At 38.9% G+C, this 22,316-nt stretch overlaps 1 protein-coding gene across 6 annotated transcripts in view; it reads right to left on the minus strand.

Annotated features, from left to right (window-relative positions):
- fat3a (FAT atypical cadherin 3a) overlaps positions 1–19,707 on the minus strand; it is a 117,228-nt gene extending 97,521 nt beyond the window's left edge. For all 6 annotated transcript variants that reach the window (XM_058080477.1, XM_058080475.1, XM_058080476.1 and 3 more), the window contains exons 1-2: positions 19,443–19,707; positions 18,874–19,076 (exon numbers count right to left, since the gene is read on the minus strand). The gene's annotated coding sequence lies outside the window, so the exon portion shown is untranslated. The remainder of the gene's footprint in view (positions 1–18,873; positions 19,077–19,442) is intronic.
- Between the last annotated feature and the right edge of the window lie 2,609 nt (positions 19,708–22,316).

Here is a 22,316-nt window from a genome sequence, read left to right on the forward strand (position 1 = left end):
TATAATATAATTATTATATTATATTAATTATTATATTGTTATTATAATAACTATATTAATTATAATTGATATAATAATTAGCATTAATATAATAATTATAATAATCATAATAGTTCTAATAATAATTATAATAATCTAATAATCTAATAATCTAATAATAATCATTATTATTATTATTATTATGTGCTTGTGTCCCTTTTTTCAGGAGCACTTTGTAAACAACAGACCATGTCAAACAACGAAATTGATACAACCATCAAAAGGTTGGCTCAGGCCATGATGCCAGCTTGTATGTTGACTTTAAATGAAATACTTTGGAAAGATTGGGCGGGCCGTATTCAAACACTTGGCGGGCCGGATGTGGCCCCCGGGCCGTAGTTTGCCCACCCCTGCCCTAGCTCCAGTGGCCCCCAGGTAAATTGAGTTTGAGACCCCTGCATTAGATTGTTCTACATGCTAACTTTAGCAATTAAATTTTTTTAAAGCTTTTTTCCAAAATGGAATTCATTATTTTATCCCTAAAAAAAAGTTTTGTTGAAAAAAAGAAATCACGTTTCCGTAAATATTCCCAATTCCTTTCCTCAATAATTTGTGGGCGTATCTTTGACAGTGAATAGAGTCCCACGTCTTCATGAACAGGATGCCCCATCTTGGATCACTAGTCTCGGCACAGTTTCATCCATTCCTTTTGCAGGACCGCTCAGTGTCTCTCTCCAGAGATCTTCATCGGGATTCAAGTCTGGGCCATGCAAGGACTTCCACACAGTTACACTCTCGTATGCGTGCTTAGCTTAGCATCTTTGTCCTGCTGAAAGATGAACCGTGGCGTCAGTCTGACGTTAAGAGTGCTCTGGAGCAGGTCTTCATTTCAGGTTGTCATCCCTTCTTTCTTCTTTCATTCATCTTTTCTCTTTCCTGACTAGTCTCCCAGTTCCTGCGGCTGGGAAAAACATCCCCAGATGCTACTGGCCTGGTCTCCTCCAAACATGACGCCTGGACTTCGCCATAAAGAGTTCAGTCTTTGTCTCATCAGGGCAGGGAATTTTGTGTCTGGTGGTCTGAAAGTCCTTCAGGTGCTTTTTGACAAACTCCAGGTGGGTTGCCAAGTGCATTACTTGGAATGCTAAGGAGTGGCTTCCATCTGGCAACACGAGCGTACAGGCCTGATTAGTTGATTCCTGCACGGAATCGAATTATCGTCCTTCTGGACGGTTCTAGCCAGAGTGACCATCGTGTTGTTGACGAAGCTCAGTTGAGATGGTTGGCCGACCAGTTCTAGGAACTTCAGAACTTCTTCTATTTCCGGACAGTAAAGGCAACGGTACTCTTTGGGACCTCCAAAGCAGCAACATTTCTTTGTACCCTTCCCCAGATTTGTGCCTGGAGACAATCCTGTCCTCTGAGGCCTACAGACTTGTCCTTCCTGACTTCATGCTTGGTTTGGTTTGACGTGCAGGGTCAACTGTGGGACCTTACATAGACAGGTGTTTGCCTTTCCATAGCGTGTCCGATCATCTGACTTTACCACAGGAGGACATGGAGGCCACTTAAGACTGTGTCTCAACTTGTGCACTTAAATCCATTGCATGCATTTTAAGTGTGGTCACAGTGAGAAGTATGACAAAATGCGGTACATTGCACTGAAAATACCTCAAAGTGTGCAGTGATTGACCCTTACCACAACGTAGCAGAACTAACTGGAGTGGTTGGAATTCACGATTAAAATGGGGAGAAGAAGAAGCGGGAGCAAGTTCCCAATGATGGCAACAGATTTGGGACAGCCCTACGCTGTCAAAATAGATTTGAATTCTATCGCCCTATTGCGATAATGCATGTTGATGATGCAATCTAGTCGCAACGTGGAAGATTGAAAGTGACAAGCTGCAACAGGCTGCAACAGGCCGCAATGCATAGTAAACATGGACTTCGGATTTAACACAACCGAGCATCAGCGGAAAAATATCCAATTCCTAATACTACTTATTTGTTTTACCAACTCAAAAACCAAACAAGCAATTTTGTATCATTGAAGCAACATGAACAAACTAAATGTACTTCCTTCTGCACTCTGAAATATTCCTTTAGTGACTTGGATGTGTGCCCTTCGTTTCATTACATCTGCACAGCGTGGATGGCATCATAGCTTTGACTTTTTAGAAGCACTTCAGCTTGCTTAAGGCTCTTCAATATACAAGCCACAGCCAGCAACTAGCTTGGAACAATATGCAAAATTACAGTGCAGATTCCAATTGAGTGCATCCCATAATCAGTTCCCAGTTCCACATGTCCAAAAGGAGTAGGAAGAAGCAAAGCTTATTAAATCCTACCCCTCCATCTGGTACTTTTACAATCGGTAACTGTTACATTTGTTCACTTCCTGCTTTCCTAATATAATGGAAGTTATTTGCTTCTTGATTTAATTAATTTTTGTATTTTTTTTAAATACATTTTTATATTTTTAAAACAATTTTTTTTTAAAATATTTTTTAAATAATTTCAAAACAATTAATTTTTCTTAAATAATTTGTTTTTATTTTTTTAAAAATTTTTTAAAATTTTAATTTAAATTTTTTTCATTTGAACATGCATCAGATTCCAATTGAGTGCATCCCATAATCAGTTCCCAGTTCCACATGTCCAAAAGGAGTAGGAAGAAGCAAAGCTTATTAAATCCTACCCCTCCACCTGGTACTTTTACAATCGGTAACTGTTAAATTTGTTCACTTCCTGCTTTCCTAATATAATGGAAGTTATTTATTTCTTTATTTAGTTAATTTTTGTATTTTTTTAAATACATTTTTATATTTTTTAAATACATTTTTAATTTTTTTTATATTTTTTTAATAATTTTGAAACAATTAAATTTTTTTTAATAATTTGTTTTTATTTTTTTAATAATTAAAAAAAAATAATTGTAATTTTTTTCATTTGAACATGCATCAGATTCCAATTGAGTGCATCCCATAATCAGTTCCCAGTTCCACATGTCCAAAAGGAGTAGGAAGAAGCAAAGCTTATTAAATCCTACACTTCCATCAGGTACTTTTACAATCTGTAACTGTTATATTTGTTCACTTCCTGCTTTCCTAATATAATGGAAGTTATTTATTTCTTTATTTAATTGATTTTTGTATTTTTTTTAAATACATTTTAATTTTTTTAATAATTTTAAAACAATTTAAAATAATTATTTCAAATAATTTGTTTTTTTTAATTTTTTTTTTAATTTATTTTTTTTTCATTTGAACATGCATCAGATTCCAATTGAGTGCATCCCATAATCAGTTCCCAGTTCCACATGTCCAAAAGGAGTAGGAAGAAGCAAAGCTTATTAAATCCTACCCCTCCATCTGGTACTTTTACAATCGGTAACTGTTAAATTTGTTCACTTCCTGCTTTCCTAATATAATGGAAGTTATTTATTTCTTTATTTAGTTAATTTTTGTATTTTTTTAAATACATTTTTATATTTTTTAAATACATTTTTAATTTTTTTTATATTTTTTTAATAATTTTGAAACAATTAAATTTTTTTTAATAATTTGTTTTTATTTTTTTAATAATTAAAAAAAAATAATTGTAATTTTTTTCATTTGAACATGCATCAGATTCCAATTGAGTGCATCCCATAATCAGTTCCCAGTTCCACATGTCCAAAAGGAGTAGGAAGAAGCAAAGCTTATTAAATCCTACCCCTCCATCTGGTACTTTTACAATCACTAACTCTTACATTTGTTCACTTCCTGCTTTCCTAATATAATGGAAGTTATTTATTTCTTTATTTAGTTAATTTTTGTATTTTTTAAATACATTTTTATATTTTTTAAATACATTTTTATATTTTTTAAATACATTTTTAATTTTTGTTATATTTTTTTAATAATTTTGAAACAATTAAATTTTTTTTAATAATTTGTTTTTATTTTTTTAATAATTTAAAAAAAATAATTGTAATTTTTTTCATTTGAACATGCATCAGATTCCAATTGAGTGCATCCCATAATCAGTTCCCAGTTCCACATGTCCAAAAGGAGTAGGAAGAAGCAAAGCTTATTAAATCCTACACCTCCATCTGGTACTTTTACAATCGGTAACTGTTACATTTGTTCACTTCCTGCTTTCCTAATATAATTGAAGTTATTTATTTCTTTATTTAATATTTTTTTATATACTTATATATAAGTTTGTTTTTAATTTTAATTTTATTTATATTTTTATCCCGTACCAAAGTACTCGGTGATATGAGCATCCAATGCCATAATGTGTACCATAGTAACTGTCAATATAGTGATATGTATAGCACATGATTATAGTTATCACACAACAACAATGAATTCTTAGTCAGTCCGCTCAGAAACACTCAGGTAACCTGGACGGACAACATCCATCTATCCATTTTCTATGCCGCTTATCCTCGCTAGAGTCAGCAGGTATGCTAGAACCTACATACACCCTGGACTGGTGGCCAGCCAATCACAGGGCACATATAGACAAACAACCATTCACACTCACATTCATTGGAGAGAACGTCAACTGGGAGTCATATTATCAAATTCAGATAACATGTTGGCTTATCGGCTTCTGGTCATGTGGCGGTGATGTCATCTTTTTCCCCGAATGTCAGTGATTGCTTGTCCGCACGACAAAGACCAGGCAGCATTATTACATTTTCCCACCCTGGCGGCCGACTTTTCCGTTAGCCTGAAACAATAAAATGCTACCACCTGAAAATATTCCCATGAGGATAAGCTCTCAGTTTCACACAGTTTGGCTTTCCTTAGGGTCTACTATTGTAATTGTTTCTATTATAATTGGTATGCTATAGACTATGTCATGATACATATATATATATAGCATACTACATATCTCAATATAGATATCAGGCCATAGCGCCCATCCCTAATGTAAACGTTGTCAACGTTTCTAAATTTGATGAGTTCTATTTTGGGGCTTGCCACAATTTGTCACATGAGCTTGGTTTTGCTAATTGAATTTATTACACTAATTATAATCCCCCAAGGGGAAATTCAATTTACACTAAAATAATAATTATTATATTATTATTATAACTATTATGATTACTATATTTATTATATTAATGCTAATTATTATATTAATTATATATAATAATATTGTTATATTTGCATATTTTACATAATAATAATATAATAATTATTATTTAAATTTTATTTTAATTATTATAATATTTTATTATTTTTAAAATATTTAAATATAAATATAAAATAATAAATAATAATAGCAGATTGCATGACTATTTTACAGATACAATAATACCAGGTGGACTGTTACGTGTAAAATATATAGTCTGCCCCCCCCCCCCCCCCCGGAAATTTTGTTATATCAATGCGGCCCGCGAGTCAAAAAGTTTGCCCACCCCTGCACTATGCTGTGTATGTATATTATGCTGCATGGAATCGAACCACATGTGTCGGCATGCAGGGACAGATGTCAGGCCAGTTGGGTGTCTTGCTCAGGGGCACGTCAACATAAGTCAGGAAGCGGCGATTTGACCTCGTCTTACTTATCAATAAAGAGAAGTGACGTCTAATTTGTCATTTGTGGTATTTGAGTATAAGATGTGTTTTCTTTCAAGTACTGCCACATCCCTCCTTAATTAGCCCAAGTCCGTACTCGCTGTTCTTGCACTCCAACACTTGCATAACCTACAAATGCTCGGGGATTCCTGCCTTGCAATCGTGCCAGGAAGAAGCCGGAGCTCCAAAACCCTCTTCCGTCGATAAAGTTTCCAATTTGGGAACACTTGGCCTTGCCTTTGATAAGAGGATAGTAGTGTAATAAATGTGGTAATAAATACAAATGTCCCAAAAGTACCAAACCCACAGCGAGAGAGCGAGCAGCGCAGCTTCTTAAAGGGACGGAGGCGTTCTTTTTACTCCAAGCTGGAAATATTCATTTGCATTCCGTTGCATTGTTTGGCATCCCAGGCTATTTTTGTTTATGGATATACTGTAAACCCAAATAGTACTTCAATAAATTAAGTCATGCATACTTAAAGTTATAATAACTTAATTATGTCAGGTTCATTTAACACAGGGGTCTCAAACACGCAGCCCGCGGGCCAAATGTGGCCCGCAGGACACTAGTTTGAGGCCCCTGCCTTGATATGAAAGTTTAATGTTTGATATGGATGCTGTATGGTATCATGTTTGCTTCCTTTGACACTAAAGCAACATCTGTAGTGGTCCTGGAACTGGAACTAATCAATGTGCGACGGCACTTTATTGCAAATGTTGATCCAAGATTCACGGAGAAGGTTGAAAAATGGCTTCAGAAACATGACTAATTGGCAGGTGTGGCAGGAAGACAAAGAAAAGACACGCCAATAACCTTAAGGCAGGGGTCTCAAACACGCGGCCCGCGGGCCAAATGTGGCCCGCAGGACACTACTTTGAGGCCCCTGCCTTGATATGAAAGTTTAATGTTTGATATGGATGCTGTATGGTATCATGTTTGCTTCCTTTGACACTAAAGCAACATCTGTAGTGGTCCTGGAACTGGAACTAATCAATGTGCGACGGCACTTTATTGCAAATGTTGATCCAAGATTCACGGAGAAGGTTGAAAAATGGCTTCAGAAACATGACTAATTGGCAGGTATGGCAGGAAGACAAAGAAAAGACACGCCAATAACCTTAAGGCAGGGGTCTCAAACACGCGGCCCGCGGGCCAAATGTGGCCCGCAGGACACTAGTTTGAGGCCCCCGCCTTGATATGAAAGTTTAAAGTTTGATATGGATGCTGTATGGTATCATGTACCCAGAAAAAATGATTACGTTTGATTCATGTTCATGTTAAAGGTTAAATAACTGTTAATAGTTATCCTCCCTATCCGTGTGGAAGTGGTAAGTTTTGGGCTATTTAAGTTGAAAGGAAATAACTTGAAGGCCACCCTTTAGGTGGCTAGCTCTCTAGTTTGCGAGTTAGCATGTGTCTCAAGACCCTGCAGTTGCGCAATATGTTGTAAATAAAAAGAGTATAAATGTGACTATAGTCGTGTTTTGTCATGTCTACAGGGCTCTAATAATGCTTTGTTCATTTTCATCTGAAAAAAATCATTTGTCTACCCACCAACTATATGTGCTTTCTTAACTTTTTATTATTATTATTATTATATTTATTTATTACTGATTGATTTTCTTTATTCTTGATTTGTTTATTTATTTTTCATCTTATTTTGTGCAGAAAAATTAAAAGTAAGATATTTGAGAACAGTGGAATGTTTCATCAAAGCTTTTCTTGTAGAAAATCGGACCCAAAACACTGAAAAAGTTTGTATATTTTTCTGTTTTTTTGTTTTTTTTTTAGGAAAACCTGATGCAGCCCAGCCCGACGGTAATATCACTGATTGGATTTACTTGCCCCAATTTTTTTTAACTTGCCCCGGGCCATTGGTAACATCGGTTATTGTCGAGCCCTGTATAGTTAACTTCAAATTTTCTTAAAAGTTGTACTGATAAATGTTGATTGCCAGTTGCATTATCTGTCTTTTCAGTTTCGTTAACTTGTCATTTTTGATTAATATCAACTTCTTGCAGATTTGTGTAACCTACTTGAAATAATAAAACTATATCTAATATCAACTCCAAATATTTAAGCACTGATATACTCAAATGTTTCAGTTTATTCATTCATTCATTCATTCATTTTCTACCGCTTTTCCTCACGAGGGTCGCGGGGGGTGCTGGAGCCTATCCCAGCTGTCTTCGGGCGAGAGGCGGGGTACACCCTGGACTGGTGGCCAGCCAATCCCAGGGCACATATAGACAAACAACCATTCACACTCACATTCATACCTATGGACAATTTGGAGTGGCTAATTAACCTAGCATGTTTTTGGAATGTGGGAGGAAACCGGAGTACCCGGAGAAAACCCACGCATGCACGGGGAGAACATGCAAACTCCACACAGAGATGGCCGAGGGTGGGAATTGAACCCTGGTCTCCTAGCTGTGAGGTCTGTTTCAGTTTATGAACTAAAAAACTGATTGCCTTACTTTAAGTTCTGCTAACTTATTGGGGTTTACAGTGTAGAATTATTGTCATGCACATCGTTTTCTTGCCTTCGCACCAATTCCTCAACCTTTCTATGGATCTATCCAGATCTATCCAGAGCTGTCCTATCTAGTCCTTGAGCATGAACTGATAAAGCCGGCTTGGATTCAATGCCCTAAGAATCCAACGACCTGGATGGATGCCAGTCTTCACAGACATGTCGCCCTATCTCAAGCCAACCGCTTGTGACAGACGGCAGCCCCACAGAGTCTGGGTTCAGATGGAGGTCCCCCCCCCCACCCGTGAGGGAGTTTTTCCTTGCCTCTGTTGCCAAGTGCTGACTCATGTGTTGTTCTGTTGTTGTTTACTGTATCGGGAGCATGGTTCCACATCTGCTCAACATGTAAAGTCCTGACAAAAAATGTCTCCTGTGAATTTGGGTTATATTTTTTTTTTTTTAAAAGTTAGAGAATGTAGCACTTTGGAGCGACATTTGAGCTATATCTAACGTGTCTTAGTGTTCCACTTAGTGTGGCACCTCCTGCTCCTGTTCTCGGCCATGGCTTGAAGCGGGATTTTAAGCTCAATTAGACACACCTCCTGGCCGGTTATATGATCCCTCCGCCGCCGCCGCCGCCGCCGCCGCCGCCGCCGCCGCCGCCTTGCTGTTTGCACATGAACAATGAGCGCACAAATCCCGTAGCATGCCTTCTGCTCGCGTCACAATCATAAAGGCCGGGGACTAATCTGCCGCTGACCAATACTGACAGTCAACAGACTACAAGGCGGCCATTTTTACAATGCTGAAGTCCAATGTTTCACTTACAATGACTTCAGGGAAACAATGTGGAATATTGGGCTTATTTTTAAGTCATACATCTCAGGTTACATCAAATAAAGAAATGGGTCAAACATAGAAAGTGCCTAGTCAGGAAAAAGTGTTTTTTTTTTCTTCGTGGTGTAGGGATATCATTTAACAAACCACAAAATACTAGGACGCACTTGAAATTGCAACTCAGCAGGCACTGAGGAAACATCCCTGATATTATGGCATCCAAGCCTCCAGCGTAGACGGTTGGGAAGATGAAGGGAGGATTCACACATTCATGGAGTCATATACAACGTGCTAAAGCGCTAAGGCAACCTTAGCATCAAAAGATCCATTTGGGCATATTTCCACCAAATGAAAACCCACCTGGAACCACAAAACCTGTTTGACCACTAAATGGAACGTTTCCTTCAACTTACTGGGGCATTACTCAGACCAAAGTAGTTGTCTTTTTCATACCTTAAGGCAGGGGTCTCAAACTCTATTTACTTGGGGGCCACTGGAGCTCGGGTCTGGGTCAGACTGGGCCGCATCAGGTTTTCAAAAAAAAAAAACGCATTTATTAAAAACAAAAAAATTCAAAAAACTTCGCTTTGGTTCCAATTTTCTACAATAAAAGCTCTGATAAAACATTCCACTGTTCTCACATATCTTACTTTTTATTTTTCTACACAAAATAAGATGAAAAATAAACAAATCAAGAATAAAGAAAATCAATCAGTAATAAATAAATAAATATAATAATAATAATAAAAAGTTAAGAAAGCACATATAGTTGGTGGGTAGACAAATGATTTTTTTCATATTAAAATGAACAAAGCATTATTAGAGCCCTGTAGACATGACAAAACACGACTATAGTCACATTTATACTCTTTTTATTTACAACATATTGCGCAACTGCAGGGTCTTGAGACACATGCTAACTCGCAAACTAGAGAGCTAGCCACCTAAACGGTAGCCTTCAAGTTATTTCCTTTCAACTTAAATAGCCAAAAACTTACCACTTCCACACGGATAGGGAGGATAACTATTAACAGTTATTTAACCTTTAACATGAACATGAATCAAACGTAATCATTTTTTCTGGGTACATGATACCATACAGCATCCATATCAAACTAACATTAAACTTTCATATCAAGGCGGGGGCCTCAAACTAGTGCCCTGCGGGCCACATTTGGCCCGCGGGCCGTGTGTTTGAGACCCCTGCCTTAAGGTTTCTCACCGACTGACCCATAGCACATTGCTCACACTCCGGCGCTGTCTGCGGTCCCCGAGCCACAAGTTGCATACCCCTGGTCTAAAGGCATACTCAAATTCAACCATTTTGTGGCTTTGCGTGGGATTCCCCCGACCTCTCCTGGCCCCTGCTGACCAGCAGCACTCACAGCTAGGAGACCCGAGTTCAATTCCACCCTCTGGCATCTATGTGTGGAGTTTGCATGTTCTACCTGTGCATTTATTTAAAAAAAACAACTTATATATTATGAAAGCAGGAAGTGAACAAATGTAACAGTTAGTGATTGTAAAAGTACCAGATGGAGGGGTAGGATTTAATAAGCTTTGCTTCTTCCTACTCCTTTTGGACATGTGGAACTGGGAACTGATTATGGGATGCACTCAATTGGAATCTGATGCATGTTCAAATGAAAGAAATTAAAATTTAAAAAAATTATTTAAAAAATAAAAAAAATATTAAAAAAATATTAAAAAAATAAAAAAACATTTAAAAAATAATTATACAAAAAATAATTAAAATAATTAAAAAAAAATACAAATATTAATTAAATTAATAAAAAATATTAAATAAAGAAATAAATGACTTCAATTATATTAGGAAAGCAGGAAGTGAACAAATGTAATATTAAAAAAAATAAAAATGTATTAAAAAAATAAAAAAATAAAAATGTATTTTAAAAAATACAAAAATTAATTAAATAAAGAAATAAATAACTTTCATTATATTAGGAAAGCAGGAAGTGAACAACTGTAACAGTTACCGATTGTAAAAGTACCAGATGGAGGGGTAGGATTTAATAAGCTTTGCTTCTTCCTACTCCTTTTGGACATGTGGAACTGGGAACTGATTATGGGATGCACTCAATTGGAATCTGATGCATGTTCTAATTTCATTCACACCGGAAGCGTACACCTTGAAGAAAAGTTGAGACTAATCGTCATTGAGGATTCTAACTGCAAACGTGCTGCTCGCTGCTGTGTGTTGGCGTCCCAGGAGACCAGCGGTTACAGTAGCCATCTGGCATCAATTATACGTCATGATTAAAATCAATACCATTACGGCAAAGCTTCGTCTGAGTATGTTTGCAGATGTCTGCATTGTTCAAAAACTCAGCCTGTTCTTCCCCCCCCCCCACACACACACACACTTTGTCGCATGGAGTGTTACTTGAAATCCAATATGGGCGCCAGCATTCGCCACCAGGGAATGGCATCAGTTGATTTCACAAGGAGCTCTTGTGAGTCTCGGGGACAGTTTACAATTTCATTCAAAGAGTAGACACAAGCAATGGCAATGCCAGCGCTGGATAGAGCGATTAGCTGCCAACAAAGGTTTGGTGAAGACCAATCGAGAGGAAAACCTGTTCTGCTTCTTTTTATGACTTCTGTTAGTGAAGTGTTACAATGGATGTTCAATTCCCTTTTTTTGTTGCCAGGATGTTAAGTACTCGCCCGCCTCAGTTGGACCGACAGAGATGAACCTCGTGACGTACTATGGTACCCATTATGTCATTGTATGGTCATATCACCTCCTACTTCGGTGCGAGGTGCATTATTAAAATTAAAAATTAAAAATTAAAAATTAAAAATTAAAAATTAAAAATTAAAAATTAAAAATTAAAAATTAAAAATTAAAAATTAAAAATTAAAAATTAAAAATTAAAATTGATTTTTGCAGAATTTTTACAAATTAAAAATTAAAAATTAAAATTGATTTTTGCAGAATTTTTACAAATTAAAAATTAAAAATTAAAATTGATTTTTGCAGAATTTTTACAAATTAAAATTAAATTTAAATTAAAATTAAATTAAATTAAATTAAAAAAACCAATTTAAAATTAAATTAAATTAAATTAAATTAAATTAAATTAAATTAAATTAAATTAAATTAAATTAAATTAAATTAAATTAAATTAAATTAAATTAAATTAAACTGTATTATGGAAAGCAGGAAGTGAACAAATGTAACAGTTAGTGATTGTAAAAGTACCAGATGGAGGGGTAGGATTTAATAAGCTTTGCTTCTTCCTACTCCTTTTGGACATGTGGAACTGGGAACTGATTATGGGATGCACTCCATTGTAATCTGCATTACCATTACATACCTAGATATAGATATGTACATAGATGTAGATGTGGAAGTGTAAGACAGCTATGAGAACGGAGTGATAGTATCGGCCAAGACGGCCTTGTGAGTGAGTGTAACGTTTGTGGAATCAACCAGACGTTAACATGTCTCATTCAAAGCATCGTAGGTGTGAATTCTATGAAATGAACATTATTTATTATCTCTGTGACATCTGTGCAACGCGAGGGGAAATACTGTCGGCATATTGAACACAATGCTAGTTCATCTCCATGAATATTCATGTGAATCATGGATGGGAAAATCGCTATGGCATATTGCCGTGTCTTCTCCGCTTAAATGGAGTCGATGCTGAGGGAGGCGGGCTCGTTGTGAGACGAGGCAGTCTCACAAAAGGAGAGCGAAATTGTCCGTCCACATATGGAAATGACAAAGAAACACAATATCTGAATTGACACAGCCACCATTCAACAACATTCCAGCAGTTGTGGAGAACAATAGCGGGGGCCGTGCATACAAACACACACCCTTACCCACACAGCGGCTAACCGTCCCAACGCTGGGGGTGAAGATACACACACACACAACACGGACCAGGCACTCCCCCCGCAGCTTGAAGGAAGAGGGGAACCATAGAAATCCCTCAACTCGCTCTCTCGGCACGCCGTGTAAGGGGGGGGGGGGGGGGGGGGGTTCAGAGTGCTGTCATTTGGCACCAACAGACGCTCATAAAGGCCTCGGGACCACGGGGATGAAGGAGAAGTGTGGGGGAGGGTGAAGGAGCACCGAGGGAGGGGGTTTGCAGTGATGCCATTTCCAAGCAGGCAGCCTGTGGAGCCGAGCGCTCGGGGAGAACAAAAGCAAAAGGAGAGAGGGCCTCCCTCTGACTCCTCCTCCGCGTGGAGGTCGGTGCGCTCGGCGGAGAGGTCAGCGGCTGCGGGCGGGGAACGACACCCCTCCGCGGTATCGGCAAGTCACCAGAAGTACGACATGCGATGCCATCCGCAGTGCAGACGTGCATTGGCTTACGTATTCAAACGTTTGGAGGAGGGCCTCTTTACAAATGTAGGGGGTCTTCGGCTCCGACCTACCCCCTTTACGCTGTTTGGGGTTGGTGCCGTGAACTGACTATACACTAGTTTCACTTTCATTACATCACCGGGGTCACGCCTCTGACCAGGAAATAACTAACGGCGTAGCAAATGAATTTGTGTTTATTTTGTCAAACAATGAATGAAAAGCAACGAGGTTCCTGGAGCGCCGTTTTCGCTCCAACGTTTATGATCTTGAAGATTCCTAATCTTACGGCACAATTTTTCCATTCATTCATTTTCTACCGCTTATCCTCACGAGGGTCGCAGGACTGGTGTCCAGCCAATCACAGGGCACATATAGACAAACAACCATTCACACTCACATTCATACCTATGGACAATTTGGAGTGGCTAATTAACCTAGCATGTTTTTGGAATGTGGGAGGAAACCGGAGCACCCGGAGAAAACCCACGCGTGCACGGGGAGAACATGGAAACTCCACGCAGAGATGGCCGAGGGTGGGATTGAACTCGGGTGTCCTAGCTGTGAGGTCTGCGCGCTAACCACTCGACTACCGTGCAGCCAAGAAAATAACATTTAGTAAAAAAATCAGTAAAAAATAAATACTCACAGCTATTACTGTGTGTACTATTAAAGTACTCCAAGTATATGGGGGGGGGGGTCTCCAGGTACTCCGGATTCTTCCCACATTCCGAAAACATGTTAGCGAAAACATTTGTGACTCCAAATTATTAGGTATGAATGTGAGTGTGAATGGTTGTTTGTCTATATGTGCCCTGTGATTGGCTGGCCACCAGTCCAGGGTCTACCCTGGAATAGACACCTGGAATAGGCTCCAGCATTGCCGTGACGATAGACTATTCCAGAATAGAATACATGTTCTTCAAGGTGTTTCCCTTACGTTCATTTATTCGTCGTTAATTAATTTGGACCGCCACAGATCAATTTGAGAAGTCACTACTTTTTATCCAATTGTGTGTTTAATGCTGTTCTCTATCGCTACAGAAGCCAACGGGACTTTTCCAACACTTGAAGAAATGTATTTGAAGCATTAAGCATGTGATGTTTTACTGAGGTACCGATGTCATCGCAGTCGGAATGACAACTGTGTTTATGTAGCAAAAAATGCATCAGACTCTTTTCGTTATTATGGCTGACTACCATACTGACTTAAGAATACAGTTTACTTGACAGGTACAGTATATTTGTTGACATTAATAACCAGTACTGGTATATATTTTTTTAAATTTATTGCAGCCTTGAATAGCGGCTGTCATATTTCAAAGAAAAAACAAGTCATGTTGAATTGGAGGTAACCAGCGGGCATTTCCCACTCAGCACGCGTTCGGAGCCGGAGTTCATCCAAAAGAAAAACACCTCGAGTTCAGCACCCCCTGCGGTGCTTTGACAATGGGAAAACAAAAGCTCGGAAAACTTCCTCGGAACCGACTGGGAAAGAGCGACAGTAGAAAAAGGCTAAGCGATGCAAAGGAATAAATAAATGAACATCAAGTCAAGTTAAGGGAGCAAGCGTTTGTTTTCTCCAAACCAACCGTCATACGTTAATACGATACGATAAGTACATACGTTATCCATATTCAAATCTAAGCGCCATCAGACATACAGTATGCTTTGTTTGTTTTTAACAATAGTATTTTCTAGCGCCGCATTATATCATTTATCTTATCTTCTTCCTCACCAAACCAATCATGCATGATATGTATATATCATATTTACACGACAACGTCAGCGTCATTTCTCTCTCTTCACGGTCACACATTTGCAATTCTCCTCTTCTCTCCGCGCCGTGCACGGCGGGAGGAGTGATCGCATTAATTCAATGACTCATCTTATTACAAATGTACTCGCGAGCGAACGTGCGCCGGCTTTTCAATTGGTGGATTTTTTTTCCCTTTGTACTGATTTCTATTATGAAAGGTGGCGGTTGTAATATATAACTAGCGAGGAGAAATCACATTACAGTTGTGCCTTTTTTTAATGAATAAATGATCGCCGTTTCGTGGTTGACTGTGTCTGGCATGACAGAGTAAAAAAAAAAAACTCGCCTCCTATTCCGTGTGGAAGTGGTAACTTTTTGGCTTATTTTTTTCTTTGTTTGAAACCGTTTCTTATGTTTAGAATAGGCATCGGCTGGTATGAGATTCTGACGGTATGATAACCTTTCACAGTATTATAACTACAACTCTAAAATGTGTTATTTTGATATACACTACTGCTCAAAAGTTTGGGATCACTTGGAAATTTTTTGGGTCGGTCTGAGATATGGCTTTTTCTTGGCATCCTGAAGTGGCCGCTTCACTGTTGATACTGACACTGGTGTTTGATGGCTACTATTTAGTGCAGCTGCCAGGTCTTTGTCTTAAACTACACACTCTCACATATTTGTGTAGCGTTTTTCTGTCCTCGTTAGACCCAGTTTGTGCTGCTCTCTGAAGGGAGTAGTTAACAGCATGGTAAGAGATTTTTAGATGTCTTTTCTAATCATCTATTAGCCTTCTAAAATGATGAACTTGGATTAGCAGCCATACCAGGAGATTGATGCAGAGGACTGACAGTTGTTGATAGTAGGCCTCTATGCAAAAATATACATCCTTCTTTCTAAATCATCTGAATTATTAAAATTGTTTGTGAAATGGAAAAAAATGTATGTGAAATGCAGGAAAATATTTTTCTTTGGAAAACAAAGAACAAGTGATCCCAAACTTTTGAGCAGAGATGCATACACAGAGATGTCCGAGGGTGGAATCGAACTCGGGTCTCCTAGCTGTGGTGCCTGCGTGCTAACCACTCGTCTACACCGTGCAGCCCGACAAAATAACAATTATTTCTAAATAAATAATACATAAAATGTCGTTCTTAATGCAGTCTGTTGTGGCTATTCTTGCTAATGTAAATATTTTCTGTGTATTTTAAACTAGCAAGGTGTACCTTTGGAATACAGGTAGTGAACAAATGTAGTGCAGTCAATGTAGGATTAAATGAGCTTCCTATTTTGTAATTGCAGTACAGTATGTGATGAAATAAATGAAGCCATCGCCACTGACAGACCCGCCCCGCCTACGGGATTAGCAATCACATTGGTTAATTGACTTGTCTTGGACTTGTCTTTATTACACGCATGAATGTACTGCAGAGTGAATCAGTGTCCCATGTTATGACTTTCTATTGCTTTCTATTAAGAATGATGATTTCCTTGCTCAAAATTAAGATTATTAAAGAGGATTTTTGTTTTACAATTATTCTTATTAGACTCCTCGTGGTCTTGTTTTGCTTCAAAGGAGCTTCCAGTAATTCCCATCTCCATGGGGGGGGTGTCCAGGAAAGATTTAGTTATAAAAATGAACAGAAAGACAAAATAATCCAACAAGTGATAGAAATGAGTCCACCATAGATTCATGCAACACAGCGGTAAAGACAAAAGACAAAAGTCCGTTCATTAATGTGATGGCTCCTCCCGAGTACTGATGTATGACAGCCAACCAGGCTCAGCCGGGGCTTGGTGAGAGTGAGGAGGAAGTGTCCGTCATCACGCTAGCGTGAGTCCTTGAGTGAAATGACAGCGTTTGTTTGTCATGCAACTCAAAGATGTCGATATTTACAAATGCCAGTACCAGAATGGACACTAACAATATTTATCATATTATAGTATTGAACAAAGTAAAATTTGTTCTCAATCAGAAATCACTCCACACTCTTTATTGCTCTCTGGTTCTACCATATCTTACTTATTGTGTGGAAATATGGGATAATAACTATAAAAGCAATCTTCACCGGCTAAATGTACTGCAAAAAAGGTCAGTAAGGATAATTCATAATGCCGCCTACAGAGAACATACTCAGTCCTTATTTCTAAAATCACAAATACTTCAAATCTTCAAACAGCTAAAATAATACATAAGGCTAAAAATAAGCAATTAGCTAAAAATGTCATCCGATACTTCTCTACAAGAGAGGAGAAATATGATCTCAGGGAAGAAATACATTTGATATCACCTACTTTGGTATGGGACAAAAAAGAAAAAAATGTAAAAAATAAAAATTAAAAAAAACATTTTTTTAATTAATAAAATAAATGAATAAATTAATAAATAAAATAAATTTGCTAAATACTAGGATGAAGAGTCTTGAACAAGTCATGATGTGCTATATATATCACTATATTGACACGCACTATGGTACCCATTATGGCATTGGATGCTCATATCACCGAGTACTTCGGTACGTGACAAAAAAAAAATAATTAAATTTAAAAAATTAAAAAAATTAAACTATATTAGGAAAGCAGGAAGTTGACAAAAATAAAATTAAATAAAAATTAAACAAATTAAAAAACATGACAAAAAAATAGACTTAAACTATATTAGGAAAGCAGGAAGTGAACAAATGTAAGAGTTAGTGATTGTAAAAGTACCAGATGGAGGGGTAGGATTTAATAAGCTTTGCTTCTTCCTACTCCTTTTGGACATGTGGAACTGGGAACTGATTATAGGATGCACTCAATTGGAATCTGATGCATGTTCAAATGCAATTAAACCATTATTATTACTACATTATGGTGTATTTAGCATCAGTAGTAATATAAAAAGTGAATAAAAGCATGACAAGTAGAATGATAAATGCCTAATATTTTTCCCCACATGAAGAGAAGGTGGTGAAAAAAGGAGGTGCAAAGATAAGAGGTGATGGAGTAGCGGGGAGGGAGGTGCTGGAGGTGTAACGCAGGCCCACAGAGCATGGAAGACAGATGTGCAGTTGTTGGGCTGTGTGCCAGCTGAAAGAAAGGTGAGAGAGAAGGAGCTGCAGATGTGTGAGCTCGCTATATATATATATATGTGTGTGTGTGTGTGTGTGTGTGCGTGTCGAGAAGCAAAAAGCAAAAAAAAACCATAGTCATATTGGCTCATTAGTCGCATGCTTCCTAATGGATTTGGCAGAAAGCAGAAATCAGCAAATGTATTCCACCCTGCTGAAGTGACTAGTACCTCCATAATGGAGATGCATGGAACATCTAGGACCAGCCCCTGGTACTGCTTCCATTTGCTTGTCTGCAGCAACAATGCATTCCGACAGGCATCAATCTGACAGTCGCAGACCCCAACCACCTCAAACATCATAAAGACACAGGACACCCCCACAAAATAGCACATATTTATATTTAACATATCTGTGCACATGAATACTAAATATACACCTGCGTCTGCATAATATCATCAATCAAAGTGAGCCTTTTGCACCTTGCTACTGCAGATATGAATATGATTATTCACATTACAACATAGGTTGGTGGCTACAAGGGGGAAGCCATGATGGGATGTAGTCCGGATGGGGCTACCGGGGAGAGTGAGGCTGAAACCCCGCTCTTATCATTAGCAATCACATGTTCTATGGAGGACACGCTGCTGCAGCACCATATTAAAAAAAAAAAACAAAAAAAAACACGCCACGCATCGCCCACTTTCTTCTGCACAACCTCGCCAGTGACGTACACAAGACAAGCATCACCGGTTGCAGAAACTCCCGTTCCGCCGCATTCGTGCCAGCACGTTTGAGTCCGTGTTGGGAACTTTGCACGGATCGTGTTCAAAACGACGGCGGCTCCACTTACCCCGTCATGGTGCACAATATATCCTGCTGAAAAAGTCAGCTGCAAGTCGGCTTTTTTCCCCCTCATCCACGGCGGTATCTCCGTAACACAGAGAGCGGTAGTGGCTGCTCCGAGACTGAAGATGCTCCGATGCGCTTTCTCTCCTCTGGACGCGCGCATGGCGAGGCCTGGTCGCGCGCAGACGCGCGGGGGAACAGCGAAGCCTGCAGGAGGACAACACAAATCAGTTCACATTATTCAAGCACAAAATCCCCACACAAAAGTGGGCTGGAGGCGGCTGGATCGATTCTAATTACCGATACTGTCGATACGAAGGGTGGCGCAAATAGCGAGATCGAAATTTTTTTTTTCATATTATTTTCACATACATATATCGGTGTATTTTTTCCCTTAATGTTCAGATCGATATTAAATTTGGAGCAAGTACATAAGACAAACTGAGCTACAAAGCGTTTTGACCATCAAAATATCATCATATCATATTGTTCAATACTACCAATATAATATTTACTGCTTGTTATTTGATGCCGCGATACAATGATAGCGACATTGAACACAACGTTGCTCACCTGTTGTTAAACTAGTAAAGAGGGGAGGTGTTTAATTAGACATTGAGTAAAATGTAAGCTAACACAACATGCTAAAACTCCGCTAGCTTCTTTCATTGTAGGACAAGCTAACTAAGTTAATTTCCATCACAGAGGCTGGCTACGCTACAAAAAAAAGAGGTGACATATCGACACAATTTTTGTTTGCCTTTCTTCTCTTTTTTCTTTTAACAATCTCAGACATTATTTTTAGTTAGCGCTGTTAGCATTATTAGCATTGTTTCACTCCGCTCTGCCAACTGCCGACTGCTGGGATTAGAGCACGTGAATGCAGCCGTGGATTAAACCATTTCATGTAGCTACAGGGGGAGGCACAGTCAATATGGAAGTTTACTTTTGATCAGTGTGGCTATTTAACTGTTACTACCAAGTACAACTACATTGTTTTAATAGTTTTCTGACTCTATATTTAAAAAAATCCTAACCATATCGCAAAATGATGTACCTATTGACTCGGGCCCCTTTCAATCATGGATTATTGGAATTGTCCTAAGTCCCCCCAACAATAAATCAAACAATATGGTGAAAAATACATTTTTTAGTGGCCTAAAATATTTTTATTGTGATTTTACAGCGGCCGAAAAGTGCAAAACGATAATACAAACTGTGAAATACTTTCACATTGCATAAAACAAACGCACAGTTAAAAAAAATAAATAAATAAACTACACAGATGGATATTATATTCTCGCAATATGCATTATCATACTGCAGCATGGAGTGATGGCCGTCAGGACCGCGTCACGGTATCACTGTAATATACTGTATACATATACTGTATAATGTATAACCTGTGTTCACTTACCATAACATACACCTGCCATAGCAAACATTAACCCCCCCCCACGGCAGCCACTCATCCACGATGTTGACATCAGCAAGACACTCACCCGCATGACACGCCGTCTGCCATTGAATGTGAGCATTTGCATAAGTCGGTTACGACGACAAACGGCAGTCGGGTCGAGACCCTGACGGGGGCGACGAGCATGCAGATGAGCAATCGTGAGAGTTTGTGCAGAAATTCTTTGGTTGTGCAAATGGACAGTTGCAGCAGACAGAGGTGAAGATGCTGGATGTGGGGGTCCTTGGCAAGGTCTGAGCAAATTCCCTAAAAGGCCTTCATAGACGGTTGAATGACGGTTTATGGTTGAGGTATGAAGATTCAAGTCACACCAACAATTAGCATCACCATTACACTCCCACCACATTTGTCACTTCTTTGCAAGTCCAAGTCAAGTCTCAGGTCATGACAAGACAGGCCGAGTCAAGTCCACTGTTATACAATACCATGACGTCATAATTTGTAAATGCAAATACAAATACCCGTCTTGCTGGAAGTTAAATGTTTGCAAAATACTTTGAATGGGGACTGAAGGTATTTGCTCAATTTTGCTAGCTAAAGATAAAAGCTAAAACAAACACATAGTCTCACAAATACAAATAAAAGATACTTCCTACACAAAAAAGTACTAACGTGACAACTGACAGTTATGGTGGAAACATCGGGTACGCATATGACAGCTTGCTTTGCAACAAAGGAAAAGCAGAATGTTCCAGATGCCTTGATGCCCCTGCAAACAAAGGAAAAGATGCCTTGATGCCCCTGCGAACAAAGGAAAAAGATGCCTTGACGCCCCTGCGAACAAAGGAAAAAGATGCCTTGATGCCCCTGCAAACAGCGAACAAAGGCAAAAGATGCCTTGATGCCCCTGCGAACAAAGGAAAAAGATGCCTTGATGCCCCTGCAAACAGCGAACAAAGGCAAAAGATGCCTTGATGCCCCTGCGAACAAAGGAAAAAGATGCCTTGATGCCCCAGCGAACAAAGGAAAAAGATGCCTTGATGCCCCAGCGAACAAAGGAAAAAGATGCCTTGATGCCCCTGCGAACAAAGGAAAAAGATGCCTTGATGCCCCTGCGAACAAAGGAAAAAGATGCCTTGATGCCCCTGCTAACAAAGGAAAAACATGCCTTGATGCCCCTGCGAACAAAGGAAAAGATGCCTTGACGCCCCTGCGAACAAAGGAAAAGATGCCTTGACGCCCCTGCGAACAAAGGAAAAAGATGCCTTGATGCCCCTGCGAACAAAGGAAAAAGATGCCTTGATGCCCCTGCGAACAAAGGAAAAAGATGCCTTGATGCCCCTGCGAACAAAGGAAAAAGATGCCTTGATGCCCCTGCAAACAAAGGAAAAAGATGCCTTGATGCCCCTGCGAACAAAGGAAAAAAATGCCTTGATGCCCCCTGCAAACAAACTGAAGCAGAAACACCATAAAAGAAGCGGTTCAAGCTAGGGCAGTGACGGAAGCTGATTGGTCCAGGACTCCAGCCTCTTACACAATCTTGAGTGTATAAAAGGCCGGGCAGGGAAAGGAAGGGTACTTTTTTGCAGCTGCAATGTAATAACACCCGCTTACTTGTAGGCATACAGGGACTGCAGATAAGCCCGGACGTCTGTATTAGGTATTGTTGTCAGGAATAAACAATCTGGTTCTCATTCTATGATTTCTTTAAGATTCCCTTATCCTCTATTCGAAACCCACTTAGAGTCCTCAGGGGGAGGATTTCTACAGGACGCAGAGTCAGGTCCTGAGTCATTGATGCCAAAGTCCCAGAAGTCATAATTAAAATGATGATTTCTAACCATATGGACATGTCAGAGTAGCTTGGTAATCCCCATTATAGCGGTGGTCGCAGTAATAAACATATAAAAGTAAACATATAAAACTGTGGCTGGCTGTTGTTTGGTCATCTTTTATTATGGTTTTGAGGCGCCCCCTGGTGGTTGCTAATGTAGTATTTAACCAATGACCACTTTGGGATAGCCTGTCTC

Source organism: Doryrhamphus excisus, chromosome 8 (genome assembly GCF_030265055.1).
Source record: "Doryrhamphus excisus isolate RoL2022-K1 chromosome 8, RoL_Dexc_1.0, whole genome shotgun sequence".
Classification (NCBI taxonomy): Eukaryota; Metazoa; Chordata; class Actinopteri; order Syngnathiformes; family Syngnathidae; genus Doryrhamphus; species Doryrhamphus excisus.